This window comes from Ursus maritimus, unplaced genomic scaffold, assembly GCF_017311325.1.
Source record: "Ursus maritimus isolate PB19 unplaced genomic scaffold, ASM1731132v1 scaffold_31, whole genome shotgun sequence".
In the NCBI taxonomy this organism is placed as follows: Eukaryota; Metazoa; Chordata; class Mammalia; order Carnivora; family Ursidae; genus Ursus; species Ursus maritimus.
Genome location: NW_024425675.1, coordinates 1,094,239 through 1,117,438, shown reverse-complemented (window position 1 = coordinate 1,117,438; position 23,200 = coordinate 1,094,239).

Sequence of the window (23,200 nt, the reverse complement as noted above, 5' to 3'; positions counted from 1 at the left end):
ACTCTTTTATATATTTGGGTATTCCCATGTTGGATGCATAAATATTCACAATTGTTTTATCCTCTTGTCGCATTGTCCCCTTTTTATTACATAGTACTCCCCTTCTGTCTCTTCTTACAGTACTTATTTTCAATCCATTTTGTGTAATAGCCCAGTTTTCTTTTGACTTTGATTTTCATGATAAATACTTCTCCATCCCCTCACTTTCTTTTTTTTTAAACTAACATCTTCATTTCTATGAAGATTGGAATGTTTTCTTTTCTTGTTTTTTTTAATTTATTTCAGAGATAGAATTGAGTGATTCATCAATTGCATATAACATCCAGTGCTCATTCCCAGTGCTTTCCTTAATTTCCATCACCCAATTAACACATCACCCCATCTAACTCCCCATGAGCAACCTTCAGCTTGTTCCCTATAGTTAAGAGTCTTTTATGGGTTGCCTCCCTCTCAATTTGCATCTATTTTATTTTTCTCTTCCTTCTCCTATGTTCACTGTTTTGTTTCTCAAATTCCACATGAGAGAAATCATATGGTATTTGTCTTTCTCTGACTGACTTATTTCACTTAACATAGTACCCTCTAGTTGCAGTTAAATCTTGCAAATGGCAAAAGTTCATTCTTTTTGATGGCTGAGTAACATTCCATTGTATGTATATACCACATGTTCTTTATCATACCATCAGTCAATGGACATCTGGGCTCTTTCCATACCCTGGCTATTGTGGACATTGCTGCTATAAACATTGGGGTGCATGTGCTCCTTCAAATCATTATATATCCTTTTGATAACGACCTAGGAGTGCAATTGCTGGGTTGTACGGTAGTTCTATATTTAACTTTTTGAGGAACCTCTATACTGTTTTCCAGAGTGGCTGTACTAGATTGTATTCCTACCAACAGAGTAAGACAGTTCCCAGTTCTCCACATCTTTGCCAACATCTGTTGTTTCCTGACTTGTTAATTTTAGCCATTCTGGCCAGTGTGGGGTGGTATCTCATTGTGGTTTTGATTTTCATTTCCCTGATGATGGGTGATGTGTAGCATTTTTTCATGTGTCTGTTGGCCATTTGTATGTCTTCTTTGGAGAAATGTCTTTATGTTTTCTGCCCATTTCTTGACTGGATTTTTTACTTATTGGGTGTTGAGTTTGGTGAGTCCTTTATAGATTTTGAATACCAACCATTTATCTGATAAGACATTTGAAAATATCTTATCTCATTCTGTAGTTTGCCATTTAGTTTTGCTGATTGTTTCCTTTGCTGTGAAGAAGCTTTTTATCTTGAAGTCCCAATGGTTCATTTCTGCTTTTATTTCCCTTGTTTTTGACGATGTATCTAGCAAGAAGAAGTTGCTGTGGCCTAGGTCAAAGCTGCATGTGTTCTCCTCTAGGATTTTGATGAATTCCTCTCACATTTAGGTCTTTCATCTATTTTGAGTTTATCTTTGAAGAATGGTCCAGTTTCGTTCTTCTGCATGTAGCTGTCCAATTTTCCCAACACCATTTGTTGAAGAGTCTATCCTTTTTCCATTACATATTCTCTCTTCTTTTGTTGAAGATTAGTTGACCATAGAGTTGAAGGTCCATTTCTGGGTTCTCTATTCTGGTCCATTGATCTATGTGTCATGTGCCAGTACCATACTGTCTTGATGATTACAGCTTTGTAATATAACTTGAAGTCCAGAATTGTGATGCCATCAGGTTTGGTTTTCTTTTTCAACATTACTTAGGCCATTTGGGGACTTTTCTTGTTCCATACAAATTCTAAGATTGTTTGTTCCAGCTCTGTGAAAATTGTTGTCAGTATTTTGATAGGAATTGCACTGAATGTGTAGATTGCTTTGGGTACCATAGACCTTTTAACAACATTTGTTCTTTGAGTCCATGAACATGGAATATTTTTCCATTTCTTTGTGTCTTCCTCAGTTTCTTTCATAAGTGTTCTTTAGTTTTCAGTGGACAGATCCTTAACCTCTTTGGTTAGGTTTATTCCTAGGTATCTTATGGGTTTTGTGCAATTATAAATGGGATCAGGGGTGCCTGGGTGGCACAGCAGTTAGGCGTCTGCCTTCGTCTCAGGGCGTGATCCCGGCGTTATGGGATCGAGCCCCACATCAGGCTCTTCCGCTATGAGCCTGCTTCTTCCTCTCCCACTCCCCCTGCTTGTGTTCCCTCTCTCGCTGGCTGTCCCTATCTCTGTCGAATAAATAAATAAAATCTTTAAAAATAAAAATAAAAATAAAATAAATGGGATCGATTCCTTCATTTCTGGTGTTTTTTTTTGTTTTCTTTTGTTTTTCCTGTCTCATTGTTAGTGTATAGAAATGCAACTGACTTCTGTATATTGGCTTTATATCCTGACAGTTTGCTGAACTCCTCTATAAGTTCTAACAATTTTTGGGTGGAGTCTTTTGAGTTTTTAACATATAGTATCATGTCATCTGTGAGGAGTGAATATTTGACATCTTTGCCAATTTGGATGCCTTTTATTTCTTTTGTGTTGTCTGGTTGTTGAGGCTTGGACTTCTAGTGCAATGCTGAACAACAGTGGTGAGAGTGGACATCTCTGTCATGTTCCTGATCTTAGGGGAATGATATTCGCTGTAGGCTTTTCATAGGTGGCGTCTATGATATTGAGATATGTTCCATCTATCCCTATGCTGTGGAGTGAGGATATTTCATCAGAAATAATGCCTATATATGGAAACACTTAAGAGAGGATGCTATGTGTCAAATGCTTTTTCTGTGTCTATTGAGAGGATCATATGGTTCTTGTCCTTTCTTTTATTAATGTGGTGTATCACATTGATTGATTTGCAATTATTGAACCATCCCTGCAACTGAGGAATAAATCCCACTTGATTATGATGAATAAGTCTTTTTATATACTGTTGAATTCAATTTGCTAGTATGTTGTTGAGTGTTTTTGCATCCATGTTCATCAGAGATATTGGTCTGTAACATTTCTTTTTAGTAGGGTATTTGTCTGGTTTTGGAATCAAAGTTATGCTGGCCTTATAGAGTGATTTTGGAAGTTTTCCTTCCATTTCAATTTCTTGGAGTGTGGGTACTGCACTGGTTCCCACAGGTTGCCTTTCTTTATACCGGTCGGGGAGGTAAATGGCATTTGCCAGGTCCTTTGTCCTGGAGGTATCTTTTCATTATTGCTGTCTCTCTAGGCCACGCTGTGAAATGAGCAAATCTCTTTCCCTCCCAGCTAACCCTGCTGTTTTTCAAACTGCTTGTTCTAGGCTGTATCTGCATTGCTCTTTTCCTATTGTTGTCTCCTTAAGGGTATGGATTCCACTTCCTAACACCCTCTGGTCTCTCTCAGAGCTGAGCCTATCAATTTTTTAAATTCCAAGCTTAAGTCCCACTGGTTGTAAGAACTCACAAAATTTAGCCCCTCTCACTCTCAAAGGCAGATATTATGGGGATTTGTCTTCTCCATTTGTGGGCTCCCATGTGTAAAAGTGTGTTTTTTGCCCTTCTTAGCACCACTGGCTCCTTCCCCACCATGGACAGCCGAGATCTATTTCACTCCAAGTTATTACCCTTCCCACCTCTTCGATGTGGCTGCTTGTCTCCCTTTAGTTGTAGAGTTTGTTCAGTCAGTCTTTGAGTCATTTTCTGGGTTATTTACACTGATATGAGAGTTATCTAGTTGTATCAATGGGACAAGGTGAGCTGAGGGTCCTCCTAATTCACGACCTTCCCAGTTAAACACAAATTTTCTTTAATTGCTTATTAGCTCCAAGAGTTTTGTTTTGTTTTCAATTGTTATGTTCTACATTGGTAATTTTGTAATTTGCAAACAAAAACTGCTTTATTTCCTCTTTCCTGATCTGTCTTTTATTTCCTTGTTGTTTTTTCTTCCTTATGGCATTATTAAGACTTACAGTGTAATGTTGAAATGCAATGGTAAAAGGGGACATCCTTTCCTTGTTCCTGATCTTTGCAGGAAAGGTTTGAGTTTCTCACCATTAAGTATGATGTTAGCAGTAGGGTTTTGTTGTTGTTGTTGTTGTTGTTGTTTGTTTTATTCATTATCAAGTTGAGGAAGTTCTCTATTCCTAGTTTACTGAGAGTTTTTATTATGAATCAGTGTTGGATTTTATTAAATACTTTTTACACATCTATTGATAGAATCATGTGATTTTTCTTTCTTAGCCTATTCTTGTAATGACTTATAACAACTTATTTTCAATTGTTGAGACAGCCTTGTACACATGGGATAAATCCTATTTGGTCATAGTGTATAATTCTTTATACACATTGTTGAATTCAATTTGCTAATATTTTGTTGAGAATTTTTACATCTTTGTGTATTGGATTAGTGGGCTGTAGTTTTCTTTTCTTGGAATGTCTTCATCACTTTTGATATTAGAGTAAGGCTGTCCTTATAGAATGAGTTAAGAAGTATCCCTTCTGCTTCTAACCTCTGAAAGAGATAGTAGATAATTAGTATAATTTCTTTATTAAACATTTGATAAAATTAACCAGTGAACCCATGTAGGCCTGGAGCTTTTGTTTTGTTTTGTTTTTTTTCTTAGAACTTTCATCTTTCTACTTATATTGCGTATCTATTATTGAGTGCTGCCTCCTTTACCCATGAGATCCCTTAGAATATTTATAGTTGTTTTAAATTCATGTTCTGATAATTCTAATATCTCAGCTATGTCTGATTCTGAGTCTTTATCTCTTCAAATTGACTTTTATTTTCTTTCTATATAACTTGTGGGTTTTTTTCCTTATAGCCAGATATTATATACCAAATAAAAGGAACTGCTATAAATAGGCCCTTAGTAATGTAATAGTAAGCGTGGGGAGATGGAAAGTGTTCTATAGTCCTATGATTAGGTCTCAATCTGTTAGTGAGCTTATGCATCTGGACTTCACAGGTATCTTTATTTTTTTTTCTTTCTCTTTAGGTGCAAGAGGTTGACTAGAGTGAGCTGAGTACTTCTCTTCTCCTGTATAAAAGTCAAGTGCTCACTGAAATCGGGTTCTCCCCTCCCCCAGATCGGTTAGGTTCTGATATAATGTCCCAGCACATTAGGCATTGGCTAACGAATTTCTCTTGAGAGCAAGCCTTGTTAAGAAGAAGAGTGCTCTGGAATATTTCAAAATAGTTTCCTTTCCCTCCAACGGTAGGAAGCACAAAGAGATTTTCTCTATTTACTCTAGGAACCTGACCAAGATACCTGGAAATAAATGTCACAATATTCTGTGACCCTCCTATGACTGAGTCCTCCTGGAGTTTTTAACTCTCAGAATCTTCCATATGGAGCCTCCAGCAGATAATCAATTACAACTCTGATTTTCCTATCCCAGTTCTGGCTCCCACAGCAGTATCTCCTCCTGGATCTCTGTACTCGTAAAATATTTTCTCTGCATCCGCCTGTCTGTATCTCTGGTCTTTGGGGCCATGGTTTGCCCTGTGTCCTTACCTTTTTTATGGGCTTTGGAAGAGTTGATTTTTCGGTCTGTTCAGCTTTAACTTATTGTTTAAAAAGAGTGGTGACTTCTTAGCTCCTTTTATTTGGAATTGTAAGCTGGAAGTGTTTAATATTTTTTATGAATATTTTAATTAACATTAAAAACATTTTTAAGGAAACCAAATTTCTTCAAACAAAAAAGCAATTTCTGTTATTTAGCAATCTCCTGCATTTCATTTTCATGATAAACTTTTAAAAATTAACGTAATTAAATGTTTTAAAGTCATTAAATTTTTCCTGGAGTGAGAGGATGATCTTCTATGTATAAAGGTAAAAACTGACCCAGTATTTCTTCTGTTTATGCTTCCCTACTTTTTTCTTTTTTTCAAAACTATGATTGGAGTTGTGTAGTAACATAAGAAGTTGAGATGAGAGTAAAATTCATCCTGATACCTTTCTTGAGCACTATCAGAACATTTTACATTTTCCTGGGGAAAAAAAAAAAGAAACCTTTTTTTAAAAAATTAAGTACCAATTTACTAGTATGAAGCAGATAAGACAAATCAGAGTGATTGGCTTCCTGAATTAATATTGGTGGAAGGAATAGAGTAAAAGACTAGGTGAGAATAATTGATGTCTATGCTTCATGAGGAAAGATTTATATACACGTACACATACTAACATGTATAGCTATCAAGATCCATATGAATCTAAACTCTCCTTATGTTTATTTGATAATGGTAAAATTGCATGCAATAAGTAAGTTTCATAAGATTGTAAGTCCATGTAGGCAGAAACCAGATCTACTTTATTATTTTCTAGTGTCTAATTCATGATGTATATTCAATAAATATTGAATAAATGCTTCTAGACCATATGACAAATTCATAGAAGGCTCTCAAAAGTTGGAGATATAGTTTAGAGACCCTATAAAGCATCCTAACAGCAAACTGACTCTTTTGGGTCAGAGATAATATGCCTGTGAGCAGCTGGCTTTTCTACCCACAAAAACTATACTGATGGAAAAGAGCAAAGTCTCTAAAGTTATGGACACCCAAAATAATTCTCTTCTCAGTGGGGAATTAAAAAAGAACAACAAAATAAATGGAAATAAGTAAAAGTCATAACTGAAATACTTGGGCATTAAAAAATTGTTCTTAGTTGTAAAGTAAAGGAACTGGAGTTTTTCTTCTTTCTAATCTTTTCTTGTGTCATGAATATGTGAGAGAAATCAGGGGGCCAAGCAAAGATGAATAACCTCCAGATACTGTAGAAATCCATGGGCTCCGGAAACGTTATAGGTGAGGATTTAAAGAAAAGAGAGCCCAGGAATGCCATACAAGAGTGCCGCACCAGTGATAAAAACAAACCAGGAAGACACAAAATCTTCAGCCACTAAAAGTGAGATATTAACGTACAGATGACTAGATACTTAACAATCTAGAGATATTTAGTTTTGACATATAGCACATTATACAATCTTAATATCTTTGAAGTAATGTTATTTTGTAATAATTAGAATTTTTTTATTTTGTGGAAATAGTATTTATATGAAGAACGGATTAGTGAGTGTTTTTCTGTCATAGCCAATATTTGCAGGAAGAGGGAGTAGAAATGGAGAGAACTAAAACCGTATTCTATGAAATAAATTCCTTAAAGAAATATGGAAAGATACTTATAGATACATTGATATTGATGTTACACCTATGTTATTTCTTTTTATCTTCCTTTTGCATGTTAGTTTTCTTTGGGTAATGGATTAAATACACGAATAGGTATTCACATCTGTGATATTTTGAATACCAAAATAATAATGGAACTGTGTTTGTTGTTTTGAGGGCAGGATAATTTGGCAATAGTTATACTTCAGGATGCTTCATGAGGTGTGGCTAGCAGAGAAGGTAGAGAGCAGGGAGAGATCCTTTAAAGTAAAAAAGACCATGAGCGATACAACTTGCTCATATAAGAAGTGAATTTGGGTGTGTGAAGCAAAATAACTAAAAGATAAGCCAATTTCAAGTCATGATTTGGGTAAAAAGAAGGCATATCAAAAACTCAAATAGCATATGAAACAAAAAAGGCTGATATCTTCTATGGGTTTTAATAAAAATAAGGAGGTCAATTTAAAAGTGGCCAAATTCCATTCTTTCATAAGATTTAGAAATCAGACTCTTGTCCTTGGGGGAGGAAAACTAATAAAAGCCCAGGGGTTGTGGAGGGATAGGCAATTTAGTAAAGTAGAAACTCAGGAGGAACCAAGTCAGAAACAATATCATATGTACTAGGATCCTGGGACAGAAGAGATAAGTTGGGGGAAAGAAATGGTAAGAAAAGAGAAGATGAAAAACACATTTTAAGTATTTATAACTGTAAACACATATTCAACAAATGAAAGTAGCTTTTTGTGCTGAAACAATGACAGAACAAATAGAATTCTAATGAGCTCAAAGAATTTAAGTGCTGCCAAATGCTTAACATAGTACACAGGAATGCCTTTGGGAATAAAGATTATATTTAATCTGTACTTTTAATTTATCTTAAATTAAGAAACTGAGCAGCATAAAACTCATTTTATTCCTATTTAAAGAAATGTGCTTCTGTGCCTGGGTGGCTCAGTTGGTTAAGCTTCTGCCTTTGGCTCAGGTCATGATCCCAGGGTCCTGGGATCGGGAAGCATGCATCTCCCTCTCCCTCTGCCTGCTGCTCCCCAGCTTGTGCACACACACACACGCATACACACACTATCTCTCTCTGTGTCAAATAAATAAATAAAATATTTTTTAAAAATGTGCTTAAAAAGCTTTAGTTGACAGATATCTACCTCAATAGGTAAAACAGCTTTTAAAATTATACCAGAACTCTTTTTCCCCCTTAAGTCTTTATTATCCTATAATATAACTCACTATCCTGGCTTGCTTTGGGCAAAAATGACTCATACCTAAAGGGCTAAGAAAACTGTTCATTACATTACACACACACACACACACACACATATATATATATATATGCAAATATATATATGGGCTACTAATTAAGTCAATCTTGTGTGCATGAAATGAATTTGGAAACTTAATTAGTGGAGTTGGTTTTTAAAACAAATTATTTCTTCAAATCACTTAGTCCATAATAATATTTGTCCCTTGTGGGCTGCAATTCTAAGAATTTTAATCATAATCCCCTTTTCAAAGTAAGAATTTTTCTAAAGCCTCTTTTCATTAAACAAACTATTTACATGCATACTTACAAAGCAGGAATCTCAAACTTTACTTAGCAAATAACAACAATCACAATGATGACAACAAAACCTTTAAACTCATAGTTAATGCTTTTCAACAGTTGTAGATCCAAAGTTTGTGTTTGATGTTTGTATTTGTTTCCAAATGCAAAGGCCTGAGCTTGGCATGCTTTTTCACTAAGAAATTTCAGGTCAGGAAGATAAACAAGAAAAGTGGAAACCATCAGAAGATAGGTAAATACTTTCAATTTCAAATTTCCTTTCTCTCCAGTTTATCATCTATGATGTGATTGAAAGTATGTTACTACAGGAGCTCAGAGACAAGAGATTCCTTTCTTTCTTGGCCACTCACTGATGTGCATCCTTGGATATACATGGGACTCTATCCCCCAGATATACCACATTAGGAGCCTGAATAATAGTCTCTCAGTTTCTAGAGCTCTATGACTCTCAGATGCTCACTCTTTCCTGCTTTGTAAATGGGGACTTATCTATCCAAATGGCTCTACCTCAAGTACAATTTATAAAGGTTAATAGGATAGCATCTATAAAGCAACTGAATTGTTCATAGCACATTCTCCACTTCCTGTCTCTGTGTTATGTCTTATAGGTTAGGGATGGTATAGACATCATTCACATATGTTTGGTTGTCCTCTCCTTTCTGCACACATAGAAGACGAGCACTTCCAGCCCTTTTACACGTAGGCTAAAGCAATAAGAATTATTTTCTCTCTTTGCACCCTAAAAGACCTTGTGTTATGACAATGCAAATATACTTAAAAATAGCCTGGACCTCTGTATCATTCAATGAATGAAGCATAGCTGCCCTGACCAGTCCCCCGGTTTCAAATGAACTGTTCTCTATGTAAATATTCACATCTAGAGATTCATTTAACTTTCCCCTGTATCTATGGAGTTGTGAAGAGAAAGGAATTAAACATCTGCCATTGGATGGTATTTTAATCTGTTTGGGCTGCTATAATACAACATACCATGGCTTATAAACAACATTTATTTCTCATAGTTCTGTATGTTAAGTCCAAAATCAAAGTGTCAGCAGATTTGATGTCTGGTGAGACCCCACTTTCTGATTTTCAGATGGCCATCTTTTCATTTGTCTTCACATGCTTTTTTTTTTTAATAGGGGCACTAATCCCATTAATGAGGACAACACCTTCATGACCTAATTACCTACCAAAGGCCCCACCTCCTAATACCATCACATTGAGGATTAAGATTTCAACATATGAATCTTGGGCAGACACAAACATTCTATAGTAGATGATTAAAAGAAAAGTATCACTGTAAGTGACATTAAACATGTCTTAAAGTTACATGAAAAAAGTTAACCATGGAGAAAGGGATTCTAGCCAGAAGTCTCCAAAGCAATAAAGAGACAAAGGAATAATCAAAGTTCTGGCTAAGCAGACCAGTTTTATAAACCACACTTTCTCCATCAGTTGTCACTGCCTCTTATTTGATGACCTGACCTACTACATTCAACAAGTTCATGCATTGTCTTCTTTTGTTAATATAGTTTCTTTTACACAAAACGCTATAACAATATCAGGTGTTTAAGTCCCCAGGTCCAATAACAACATTTATTTGAATAGGAACAATTGATTTAGGATAAGCTCTGTATGTACTTAATTAATTAATTTGAATTCTGATTGTATTGGTTTTAAAGTCATCAGGATATTTTGAGGCATATAGATAACCAGAAACTCAGAATTGAAATTTTAGTTTTAAAGTTTCTCAAAAGTTAATGCCATTAATTTTATTAGCTGTTTTGATGACACCATTTAATTGGTTACTTGTTCTGGCTATCTGTTGCCCCATATCTATCCCAAAGAGAGGTTAAAAATGACCACTGTTTTATTATACTTCAAAACTGTGTGTCAAGATTTCAGACAGGTCTCACTTGGGTGATTCTTGCATCAGTGGCATCATCTCAGGTCCTTTAGAGATACCAATGGCTGGACTAGTCTGGAAAGATCAAAAAGTCTTCATGCACATGCCTCGTACTCCAACGGAGTCATCTAGAAGACTAGAATTTGAGAAAGTTAAGATGGCGGAGGAGTAGGGGTCTCTTTTTTCATCTGGTCCCTGAGTCGAGCTGGATATGTACCAGACCATCCTGAAAACCCACGGAATCAGCCTGAGACGCAGGAAGATACATGTGGATCTCTAAAATTGAACATATCCAGTGCTGAGTATTGTGGTATGAAACGGGGAGCCATGAATCCATGCACAGATATCGGAAGATAAACAGAAGGGGGAGGGAGCCACCATGCTCGGGCACTGCGAAAGAGTAACCACCTGCACTGGGGAGCGGGCTGGACTCTTGGACTGGCACTTGCGAGAGAGCAGACTGAGACCATGAGCCTGAGAATGTGCATTCGACTAGACTAAAAACCGGAGCTCCAGAGCGCACACTCGAACTAGACTGAAACCGGGAGCTCGGGAGCGCATGTGCGACAAGACTGAAAACAGGTGCTCCGGAGTTTGGGTGAACCACACTGAAACAGAGAGCTCAGAAGCATGTGCGGGAACAGGGGGCAGCTGGCAGTGTTAGAAACACAAAGGACAGAGACGTGCTGGCCCTGGAAGTGAGAGCGGGGACACTGGCTGTAGGGTGCACAACCCAGAATGCTGCAGGGTTTTTGTCAGCACTAATAGAAACAGAGTTAAAGTGGCCAAGAGAGCTAAGTGGAGAGCAGGCTGCGATCTCTCCATTCTGAGACAGAGGCTAAGATATGGCCACTGCTGTTCTGACTCTTGGAAGAGCCACAGAAAACCACCAGGGAAAGCCACCAGAGAACAAAAGCCTGGAAATACCAGCTCACAATGTGCCAATCCCCATCCCCCCTCACAGGGGACAAGGAGACTCTACCCAAACAGGGTTGCCTGAATATCAGTGCAGCAGGCCCCTCTCCTAGACAGCAGGCTGAAAAATCAAGAAGCCCACATCCCTAAGGTCCCTATAAAACAAGTGCACACTGCCTGGGTCTTGGTCAATAATTTGGGCTCTGGGCAACCCTGCATACTTTACTCATCAGAATGACAAGAAGGAGAAATCCCCCCAGCAAAGAAAAGATAATGAGTCTGTGGCCTCTGCCACAGAACTGATGGATATGGATATAACCAAATTATCAGAAATGGAGTTCAGAGTAACAATGGTCAAGATGATGTGTAGGCTTGAAAAAAATATTAATGAAAATATTAACGAGAATATAGACTACCTAAGGGCAGAAATGAGAGCGAATGTCACAGAAATTAAAAATGCTATGAATCAAATGCAGTCAAAACTAGATGCTGTGATGGCCAGGGTAAATGAGGCAGAAGAACGAATTAGTGAATTGGAGGATGGGATGGTAGAAGAGAAAGTTAAAACAGAAACATGGCTCAAAAAAATCCAATCTCAAGAATGTAGATTACGAGAGATTACTGACTCAATGAAACCTTCCAATGTCAGAATCATCGGCATCCCTGAGAGGGTGGAGAAAGAGAGAGGTCTAGAAGAGATATTTGAACAAATTGTAGCTAAAGAATTCATCAATCTGGCAAAGGAAACAAGCATTCATGTCCAAAAGGCAGAGAGGACCCCTCCCAAGGTCAACCACAACATATCATGTCATAGTGCATGTCATAGTGCAATATGCAAATATTAGGTCCAAGGATACCGTATTGAAAGTGGCCACAGCAAAGAAATTTCTCATGTACAGAGGCAAAAATATCAGAATTATGTCAGACCTGTCTACACAGATCTGGAATGAGAGGAAGGGTTGGCAGAGCATTTTTAAAGCTCTATGTGAGAAAAACAGACAGCCAAGGATCCATTATCCAGCAAGGCTGTCATTCAGAATTGATGGAGACATAAAGACCTTCCAGGATTGGCAGAAACTGACCAAATTCGTAGCAATGAACCCAGCCCTACATGAGATATTAAGGGGCAGTTCTATAAAAGTAAAGAGGCCCCAAGAGTGATACAGAACAGAAATTTATAATCTATAGAAACAAAGACTTCATGGGCAACATGACATCATTAAAATCATATCTCTCAATAAGCACTCTCAATGTGAATGGCCTAAATGCTCCCATAAAACACCACAGGGTTGCAGATTGGATAAAAAGACATGACCCATCAATTTGCTGTCTATGAGAGACTCATCTTGATCCTAAAGACACAACCAGACTGAAAGTGAAGGGATGTAAAACCATTTTTCATGCCAATGGACCTCAAAAGAAAGCTGGAGTAGCAAATCTCATATCAGAAAGATTAGATTTTAAACTAAAGACTGTAGTTAGGGATACAGAAGGACACTATATTATTCTTAAAGGATGTATCCAACAAGTGGATATAACAACTATAAATATCTATGCCCCCAACAGGGGAGCAGCAAGATACACAAGCCAACTCTTAACCAGAGTAAAGAGACATATAGATAAACATACGTTAATAGTAGGGGACCTCAACACTCCACTATCAGCAATAGACAGGTCACCTAAACAGAAAACCAAAAAAGAAAAAAGAACTTTGAATGACATACTGGACCAGATGGACCTCATAGATATATATAGAGAGAGAGCAGTATACCCCAGGACAACAGAATACTCATTCTTTTCGAATGCACATGGAACTTTCTCCAGAATAGACCATATACTGGGTCACAAAACAGGTCTCAACTGACACCAAAAGACTGAAATTATTCCATGCATATTGTCAGACCACAGTGCTTTGAAATTGGAACTCAATCACAAGGAAATATTTGGAAGAAACTCAAACACTTGGAAACTAAGAACCATCCTGCTCAGGATTGATTGGGTAAACCAGGAAATTAAAAATCAATTTAAACAATCTATGGAGACCAATGAGAATGAAAACACAACGGTCCAAAACCTATGGGACACTTCAAAGGCAGTCCTAAGGGGAAAATACATAGCCATCCAAGCCTCACTCAAAAGAATAGAAAAATCTAAAATGCAGTTTTTATATTCTCACCTCAAGAACCTGGAACAGGAACAGAAGAACAGGCCTAATCCATGCATGAGAAAGCAGTTGATCAAGATTAGAGCAGAGATCAATGAATTAGAAACCAGGAGCACAGGAGAGCAGATCAACAGAACTAGAAGCTTGTTCCTTGAAAGAATAAATAAGATTGATAAGCCACTGGCAAGACTATTCCAAAAGAATAGAGAAAGGACCCAAATTAATAAAATTATGAATGAAATTCATATTCATCCAGAGCTCACAACCAACACCAATGAAATAGGAAGGATCATTAGAAACTTCATCAACAGCCTTATACCAATAAATTAAACAACGTGGAAGAAATGGATGCCTTCCTGGAAACCTATAAACTACCAAGACTGAAACAGGAAGAAATTGATTTCTTTAAACAGACCAAATAATTATGAACAGATGGAAGCAGTGATCAAACACCTCCCCCAAAACAAGAGTTCAGGGCCTGACGGATTCCACAGGGAATTCTACCAAACATTCAAAGAAGAAATAATACCTATTCTCCTGAAGCTGTTTCAAAAAATAGAAACAGAAAGAAAACTACCGAACTCATTGTATGAGGCCAGTATTATCTTAATCCCCAAACCAGGCAAAGACCCCATGAAAAAGGAGAATTACAAACCGATATCCCTGATGAATATGGATGCCAAAATTCTCAACAAGATCCTAGCTTATAGGATCCAACAGTATATTAAAAGAATTATCCATCAAGACCAACTGGGATTCATCCCTGGGATGGATGGTGGTTCAAAATTCGCAAATCGATCAGTGTGATAGATCATATCAACAAGAAAAGAGTCAAGAACCATCTGATCCTCTCAACTAATGCAGAAAAAGCATTTGACAAAATACAGCATCCTTTCCTGATTAAACCCCTTCAGAGTGTAGGGATAGAGGGTACATTCCTCAATTTCACAAAAACCACCTATGAAAAGCCCGAGCAAATATTATTCTCAATGGTGAAAAGCTGGAAGCCTTTCCCTTAAGATCAGGAACATGACAAGGATGCCCACTCTCGCCATTATTATTCAACATAGTACTAGAAGTCCTTGCAACAGCAATTGGACAACAAAAAGGGATAAAAGGTATCCAAACTGGCAAAGAAGAGGTCAAACTGTCTCTCTTTGCAGATGACATGATATTCTATATGGAAAACCCAAAAGAATAAACCCCCAAACTACTAGAAGTTATAGAGTAATTCAATAATGTGGTGGATACAAAATCAATGCTCAAAAATCAGTTGCATTTCTATACACGAACAATGAGGCTGAAGAAAGAGAAATTAGGGAATCCATTCCATGTACAATAACACCAATCATAGGTTATCTTGGAATTAACTTAACCAGAGACATAAAGGGTCTGTATTCTAGAAACTACAAATCACTCTTGAAAGACATTGAAGAAGACACAAAAAGATGGAAAAATATTCCATGATCATGGACCAGAAGAATTAACATAGTTAAAATGTCTATTCTACCGAGAGCAATCTGCACTTTCAATGCCATCCCGATCAAGATACCAATGACATTTTTCAAAGAAATGGAACAAACAGCTCTTAAATTTGTGTGGAATCAGAAAAGGCCCCGAATCGCCAAGGAATTGTTGAAAAGGAAAAACAAAGCTGGGGCATCACATTGCTGGATTTCAAGCTATACTACAAAGCTGTGATCACCAAGAGAGCATGGTACTGGCACAAAAACAGACACATCGACCAATGGAACAGAATAGAGAACCCAGAAATGGACCCTCAGCTCTTTGGGCAACTAATCTTTGACAAAGCAGGTAAAAACATCCAGTGGAAAAAAGACAGTCTCTTCAATAAGTGGTGCTGGGAAAATTGGACAGCTACATGCAAAAGAATGAAACTTGACCACTCTCTCACACCACACACAAAGATAAACCCCAAATGGATGAAATACCTCGATGTGAGACAGGAATCCATCAAAATCCTAGAGGAGAACATACGCTGCAACCTCTTTGACATCGGTCACAGCACCTTTTTTCGTGACACATCTCCAAAGGCAAGAGAAACAAAAGAAAAAATGAACTTATGGGACTTCGCCAAGATAAAAATCTTCTGCACAACCAAGGAAACAGTAAAAAAAACTAAGTGGCAGCCCACGGAATGGGAGAAGATATTTGCAAATGACACTACAGATAAAAGACTGGTATCCAAGATCTATAAAGAACTTCTCAAACTCAATACACAAGAAACAAATAAAGAAATTAAAATGGGCAGAAGATATGAACAGACACTTTTCCAATGAAGACATACAATGGCTAACAGCCACATGAAAAAATGTTCAAAATCATGAGCCATTAGGCAAATTCAAATCAGAACCACACTAAGATACCACCTTATGCCAGTTAGAATGGCAAAAATTGACAAGGCAGGAAGCAACAAATATTGGAGAAGATGTGAAGAAAGCAGATCCTTCTTACACTGTTGGTGGGAATGCAAGTTGCTACAGCCAGTCCGGAAAACAGTGTGGAGGTCCCTTAAAAAGTTAAAGATTGAGCTACCCTGTGATCCAGCAATTGCACTACTGGGTATTTATCCCAATGATACAGATGTAGTGAAGGGAGGGGCCATATGCACCCCAATGTTCATAGAAGCATTGTTCACAATATCTAAATCATGGAAGGAGCCGAGATGCCCTTCAACAGATGACTGGATTAAGAAGATGTGGTCCATATATACAGTGGAATATTACTCAGCCATCAGAAAGAATGATTACCCAACATTTGCTGCAACATGGATGGGCCTGGAGGAGATAATGTTAAGTGAAATAGGTCAAGCAGAGAAAGACAATTATCATATGGTTTCACTCATTTATGGAACATAAGAAGTAGGAAGATCGGTAGGAGAAGAAAGGGAAGAAGAAGGGGGGGGTAAACAGAAGGGGAATGAACCATGGGAGACTATGGACTCTGGGAAACAAACTGAGGGCTTCGCAGGTGAGGGGGGTGGGGTTATGGGATAGGCTGGTGATGGGTATTGAAGAGGGCATGTATTGCATGGTGCACTGGTTTTTATATGCAAGTAATGAATCATGGAACTTTACATCAAAAACTAGGGATGTACTCTATGGTGACTAACATAATATAATAAAAAAATTATTAAAAATAAAAAGAAGACTAGAATTTGCTGGGTAACTTCATGTATTCTTAGCGCCTTGTGAGGTGTCTCCCCGGTATGTAGTAAACATTTACAATATGACTCAGGACTCCCAAATTACAAAGAAGAAGGGGCCAGTCCTTCTAAAGCCTCAGCCCAGAAATATCACCGTGGCACTTCTACTATAGTGTCTTGGTCAAAACTCTCTTAGGCCAGCCTTCAGGTGGTGCTGGGAGGGCAGAAAAATAGATTCTGTTTTTAATGGGAAAGCATGAAAGAATCTTTAATATGCCACAGCCTCAGACCAAAGGACCACACAAACAAATGTGAAAGCATAAGCTAAAAATCAAATTTAGAAAGCCTGAAGCCTGATTTAATTCTGCCAATAATAAATTACTAAAATAAACTAATCCTCCATTAACACAGTGCCAAGATAAAAAGATCTCTGCATTCCACTCAAGTACTTTAACTGTCATGAACAAATGCAACATTAAAATTTAATGCTTTATTTTTAGAAAATAACAAATGAATTCAATCTTTGAATCTGCTTGTCCTTCAATATTTATCTTACTATTCCTTTTCCTTTTTAGAAATCATTTATGAGAGTTCTGTGTATGATTGTCTATTTCCATAAAAGAAGAAAATATCATTATCCAACATGTCCATAGCTATGATAAATTTTGATGTGAAGAATGGACTAGCAACTAAAGCACAATAATGTCAAATTATATCAACCTAAAGAAGTGAGTGAAAAATCTACAAGTATCTGCAACATCAGAGACTTTAATTCTTGAATTAATAAAAAGGACATTTCTCACACTTTTGTCATATTTCCCTATTGTTCATAACTTGTGGCATATTTTAGTGAACCTCAGAGGAACTAACACCTTATTAAAAACCAAAAGGAAAGTTTAAATTTATAAACAAAAATACATTAACAAGATATATTTTATATATGATAAGATAGAAGTATTTACACACAAACACCACACACATGCACGCACACATATATAATAAATCAATTGTGTTGTCATCTTTCTATGCTTTGTAATCCATACTACAAGCTTACTTTTGCTCAGAAAAAGTTTATCTCTCATTTCTGTTCTATAGTATATGATTGATAGGTCATATAGGGGGCAAAGCTATTCCTTAAAAGGTATTGCTCTTATGATACAATAAAAAGGAACTCTAGGCAAATGCATGCTATATTTTCTGAGAAACATATATGAAGAACATTGAAACTCATGGTGTAGTTACTATTACTGAGTACTTAAAAAGTCAGTCTGGTTATTTTTGTTATGATTTCAACCTTACTAAAGAATCTGGATCATTGAATGATTGATTTAGGCCCCCTATATAAAATAGTAAAATGAATAGGGAAAACAATTCATCAGAAATAATGCCTATATATGGAAGTACTTAATTAGTTACAAATAATTAATTCATACTTTTCAAATGCATTTTAAAAATTTTTATCTTCATATGGTACTTCACAGCAATATATATAAATATAACTTCAAACAAAGCACCACCCACTGATCTACAATGGAAATAATGATCCCATAAATAAGTGCTTACATTTATAGCACTTTTTGATGAAAAGTTTTTATTTAATGAAATCCTTATAATGCATTTATATATACATTCATTCATTCATTTCATTTCATATATATGTATATGTATACAGGTATCACATATATATTTGTATGCCTTAAATTTACATTTCTCAAGTATTCAATTGAAGACCGTAATAGGGCTCATTTAACACAGGTTTATTAGAAGGTCATAAGGCATAAGGTTTATATGAACAGTTACTTTTGTATGGGAATTTCATAATATCATAGGCACTTCTCGTAGATTTACTTTCTATAGGGCATTTTGATTTCTGCTTTTTGTCTTATGTACAAAATGCATACCTCCACATATTGAAAACATATGCAAATAACAAAAATCTATTTGTGACTCTGTGATTTTTGTTAGCAAATCGGAACAGAATGAAGTTAGGTTTTGAAAGTCACAGAAGCTTTAAAAATTATGCTTCTCATGGTCCATGCATCTGTATATATGAGATTTTATTTTTCTTGTTTTTTATTATTTTTATTCATTTTTATCTGTTTTTAATAAGTATCATTATTGACCCACCTATTGGATTTTGTAGCTATCTCCTTTCTTGTTCCAATGTAAATGTGTGTGTGTGTGTGTGTGTGTGTGTGTGTGTATATATATTAGTTAATATGAAGTTGAATATGGAAAATATCTGCCTTAAAAAATAATTTAATCTTAGATCATTAATAGGCATAGAGTGTCAATAAAGTCAAGCAAAATTCTGCTACACAACCAAAGGACGCAGACTCAGAAAAAGACTATCAGGATGACAGGAGGTTATGGGAACAAAGTCACCTTTAGGAAAGAACTTAAATCAAAGTGAAGAGATTTCAAGGGGAGGTAGTTGTCTGGCACGTGCAGAAGGATTTACATTTGTTGTATAAATCTGCAAGTGATAGAGCAAGATTAAAAAAAATAAGAATGAGGTTTTAGCTCTCTTTAAGGTATAGTTATGTCCATACTAGCAATGAGAATGGAGCTTTCACATAGTTACAGTGATTTGAGTAGAGTCACATGCTAAGTGGTGTAGCCAAGCTTGTAGCTGACACTGCCTGCCTAACTTCTTTTCACCAAGCTCCCACACCCTTGCACTCTGATGGGAGAGCCCTTCTCAGTCAAACTTCCCTCAGTCCCAGCGTGGCAGGTACCTCCCCCAAACAAACCCCTGTCTACACCTCATTTCCCAACCACAGAATTCTGCTGGGTCTCAGTTCTCATGGAAGTGGGTCAGATCCCATTTCAGAAGCAGACCAGAGCACACCTAGTTAAAACTCACTACATTCATACCAGGGACCAAACACTTGCATTGTCCTTATAGGCAAGGGCAGACTCTGCAGATGACTGGACTGAAGGCTAGAGCAGCCAAAACACAGCAGCACATTGCATGCAGCACACACCAGAGACACTCCCTGAAGTGCCAGACCCTGGGCACTACATGACCTCTTCTTCATAAGGTCATTACTTTCAGGATCAGGAGACATAAATGGCTTTTCTAACACAGAGAAGAAGGCAGAGACATGCGCAAAATGCCAAGACTGAAGAATTTATTCCATTTATCCCAAGTGAAAGGACAAGATAAGGCCATGGCCAGAGATCTAAGTGAAAGAGAAATAAGTACCATGCCTGATAGAGAATTTAAAGTGACAGTCATAAGGATACTCACTGGACTTGAGAAAAGAATAGACGATATCAATGAGACCTTTACCACAGAGATAAAAAAGTTAAAAAATAATCAGAGATGAAGAATACAATAAACAGGATTAGAAACAGACTTGATACAATGAACAGTAGTCTGGAAGAAGAAGAGGAGTGAATTAGTAACCTAGAAGACAAAATAGTGGAAAATGGTGAAATTGAACAAAAGAAGAATTATGCAACATAAGAACAGATTTAGAGAACTCAGTGACTCCATCAAATGTAATAGCATTTGTATTATAGGAGTCTCAGATGAAGAGAAAGAAAAGAGGGCAGAAAATTATTTTCAAGAAATAATAACAGAAAACTTCCCTAATTTGGGGAGGGAAACACATCCAGATCTGGGAGGCACAGAGGACTCCCATAAAATTAACAAAGTGTACAGTTTTAAATACTATTCTATAAAGCAAGAAAAGGCACATCATCCCTTGTATACCTCTTTACATAGAACATATGATCAAACATTTGTTCACTTTCTCATTAAATCAGGATAATAAATGTGTTAAAATGCTTCCAGAACATTACTCATTAACATTATCTATGGTAACATTTAATTTGAATTCCAGAGGCAGGGCAGGAGACAATGTAATTTTTCTTCTATTAAACTCAAAGCTCTTTTCATTACAAATGAAAAACATTGTGAACATAGTTAAAAAAAAACATTCTTCAGAATAATATAAAAATATATTTATTAACAATATAAGAGGTAATCAATGAGGGATTTCCACATAGTAAAATATATGTTAAAAAATTGATCTTTTGAATAATTTTCCTTGGGAATGGCCATAATATTTTTTTTTATTTTTTATCAAGTAATTATTAAATTCTAACAGTGCCAGTAACAATTCTAAGAGCTATAGGTCAAGATCTTATTAAGATCCAGACCTCCTGAAGCACCTGGGTGGCTCAGTTGGTAAGTGTCTGCCTTGGCTCAGGTCATGATACTGGAGTCCCAGACGGAGCCCTTCATTGGGCTCCCTGCTCAGCAGGGAGTCTGCTTCTCCCTCTGCCCTTCAGCCCATTCATGCTCTCTCACCCTGCTTGTGCTCTCTCACCCTGCTCGTGCTCTCAAGCTCTTGTTCTCTCAAATAAATAAGTAAAGTCTTAAAAAAAGAAGTTCCAGCTCTCCTAAGGACCAGTCTAGTCACAGACTCAGGAACAAGTCATTTTATACCATGCTGTTATTACTGAATGGAGACAATCACATATGTGACAGAATTATTCATTCAGCTTTTATTTTTTGATATTATCTCTATTATAAAAAGCTCAAAGAAGTAGAAATATTTTATCACCTATGGAAAGAAGAAAAGGGAGGGTCTCCAAATGTGACTGAGCTGTTTTGTTTTTTGCCTCATCGAAATGGGTTAAGAAAACAAAGCAAGAGCAACAAATGCAGAATCTTGAAAAAATGTTTTATAGTTAAGGAGATTAGACAATAGCTTATTGTAGAGGTAAGTCTTAAAGATTCTTTTGTAGGATTTAATAATGGAGGAGACTTTAAAATATTTGAGATATATGGGAAATGAAACCTTGGAGTTTCTTCAGAAGGCAAAGGTGACATAATTAATAGAGTAAAGAAGAAAGAGAAGGTGATAACTGGAGCCTCAGAAGATGACTTCTTAAATAAGGACAGAAATAGTTATTCTTCTGAGTAAGGAGGGATACAGGTAAAGTTGCTGTTGGAGGGAATTATCTTTAAGATATAAAACATTCACTGCTAATGATCTGTTTTTCCCATGGTTTTAAAATCTAAGAGAAAGGAGGGAATTCAGGGAGGAAATCAGAGAATACTGAAGCTGACTATCCCTGAGGGTGTCTGTTTACCAAGAAAAACTTGTACTAACTATTTTAATGGTAAGGTAGACAGAAGTGGAAAGGGAGAGTCTGTTCAAGGCAGGAGTCAAAAAAGAGAGTCTCCTAATGCTATGCTAGCTCAATACTAAAGGGTTATATACTTCAGGATAAAGTGAACCTACAATCTCACTCATCATAAGGAAACTTCAGGCACTAACAGTAACTGAGCCACTCTCAAGAAATTTCTAAAACTGTACAGCTTGCAGAAGAGAAAGACTCCCAAATGAAAAGCTCCAGATACAGTAAGGACTACAGAGAAATGAACTGGCAAATATGTGAGTAAATCTAAACATGTATTGGCTGTATCAATAACAATAAAACTTGTGAGATTAATGAGCAAACAACACAGAAGTAAAGTAAATGACAAAAATAAAAGAAAGTTGGAAAGAAATTAAAAGACTTAAATCTAAAATTATTATGTTCTAGAAGATAGTGAAAATACTAAAATTAAAATTTAATAAATAGAGGTTGTAGTTTTCTGGTAATCTATATAAAAAACAGAGTCAAACATAAATACTAATTTTTAAAAAGTGGAATAATTTAAAACATTTAATTCCAAAGGAAGATATTAAAAAAGAGAAAAGGAAAATTGAACAAATATGATAAAAGAAAGCACACAAATGATGAATTAAACCAACTGTATCAGTAATATCAAAAAATGTGAATAGAACCAGTTCTTTAGTTAAAGGACAAACATTGTTAGCTGGGGATTTTTGTTGTTTGTTTTTGTTTTGAAGGCTCCGTCTTCCGTCTTATTTAAAACATAAGGACGCACCGAAGTTTAAAGAAAAAACTTATAAAGGAAATGGTAGCACTGAAATAATAATTAAAAAGCTGATATAATTTTATTAATAGCAGACAAAATGGACTTTAAACAAAACAAAGAAAGTTTTTCTAAAAATAACATGTGGCACTTTTTAAAGATAAAATTTGATGTACCTCAAAACAGAACGTCAAAATATATAAATAAAAAATTGACGTATGTATATGGTAAAACACACAAAACAATCAAATTAAAAGATTTTAGCATATTTCCATGAGTAGTTTTGAGAACAAACAAACATTAGTAAAAAAAAAATTTGGAGAACACAGTTAACAAACATTGCTTAAAAGGCATCACAGAACACAATTCTTTATCCAAGAACTATAGAATGCACATTCATTTCAAATATATGTTGCACTACTTAAAAATCTAACCATTCTCTAGACCATAAAGCAACTCTCAACAAAT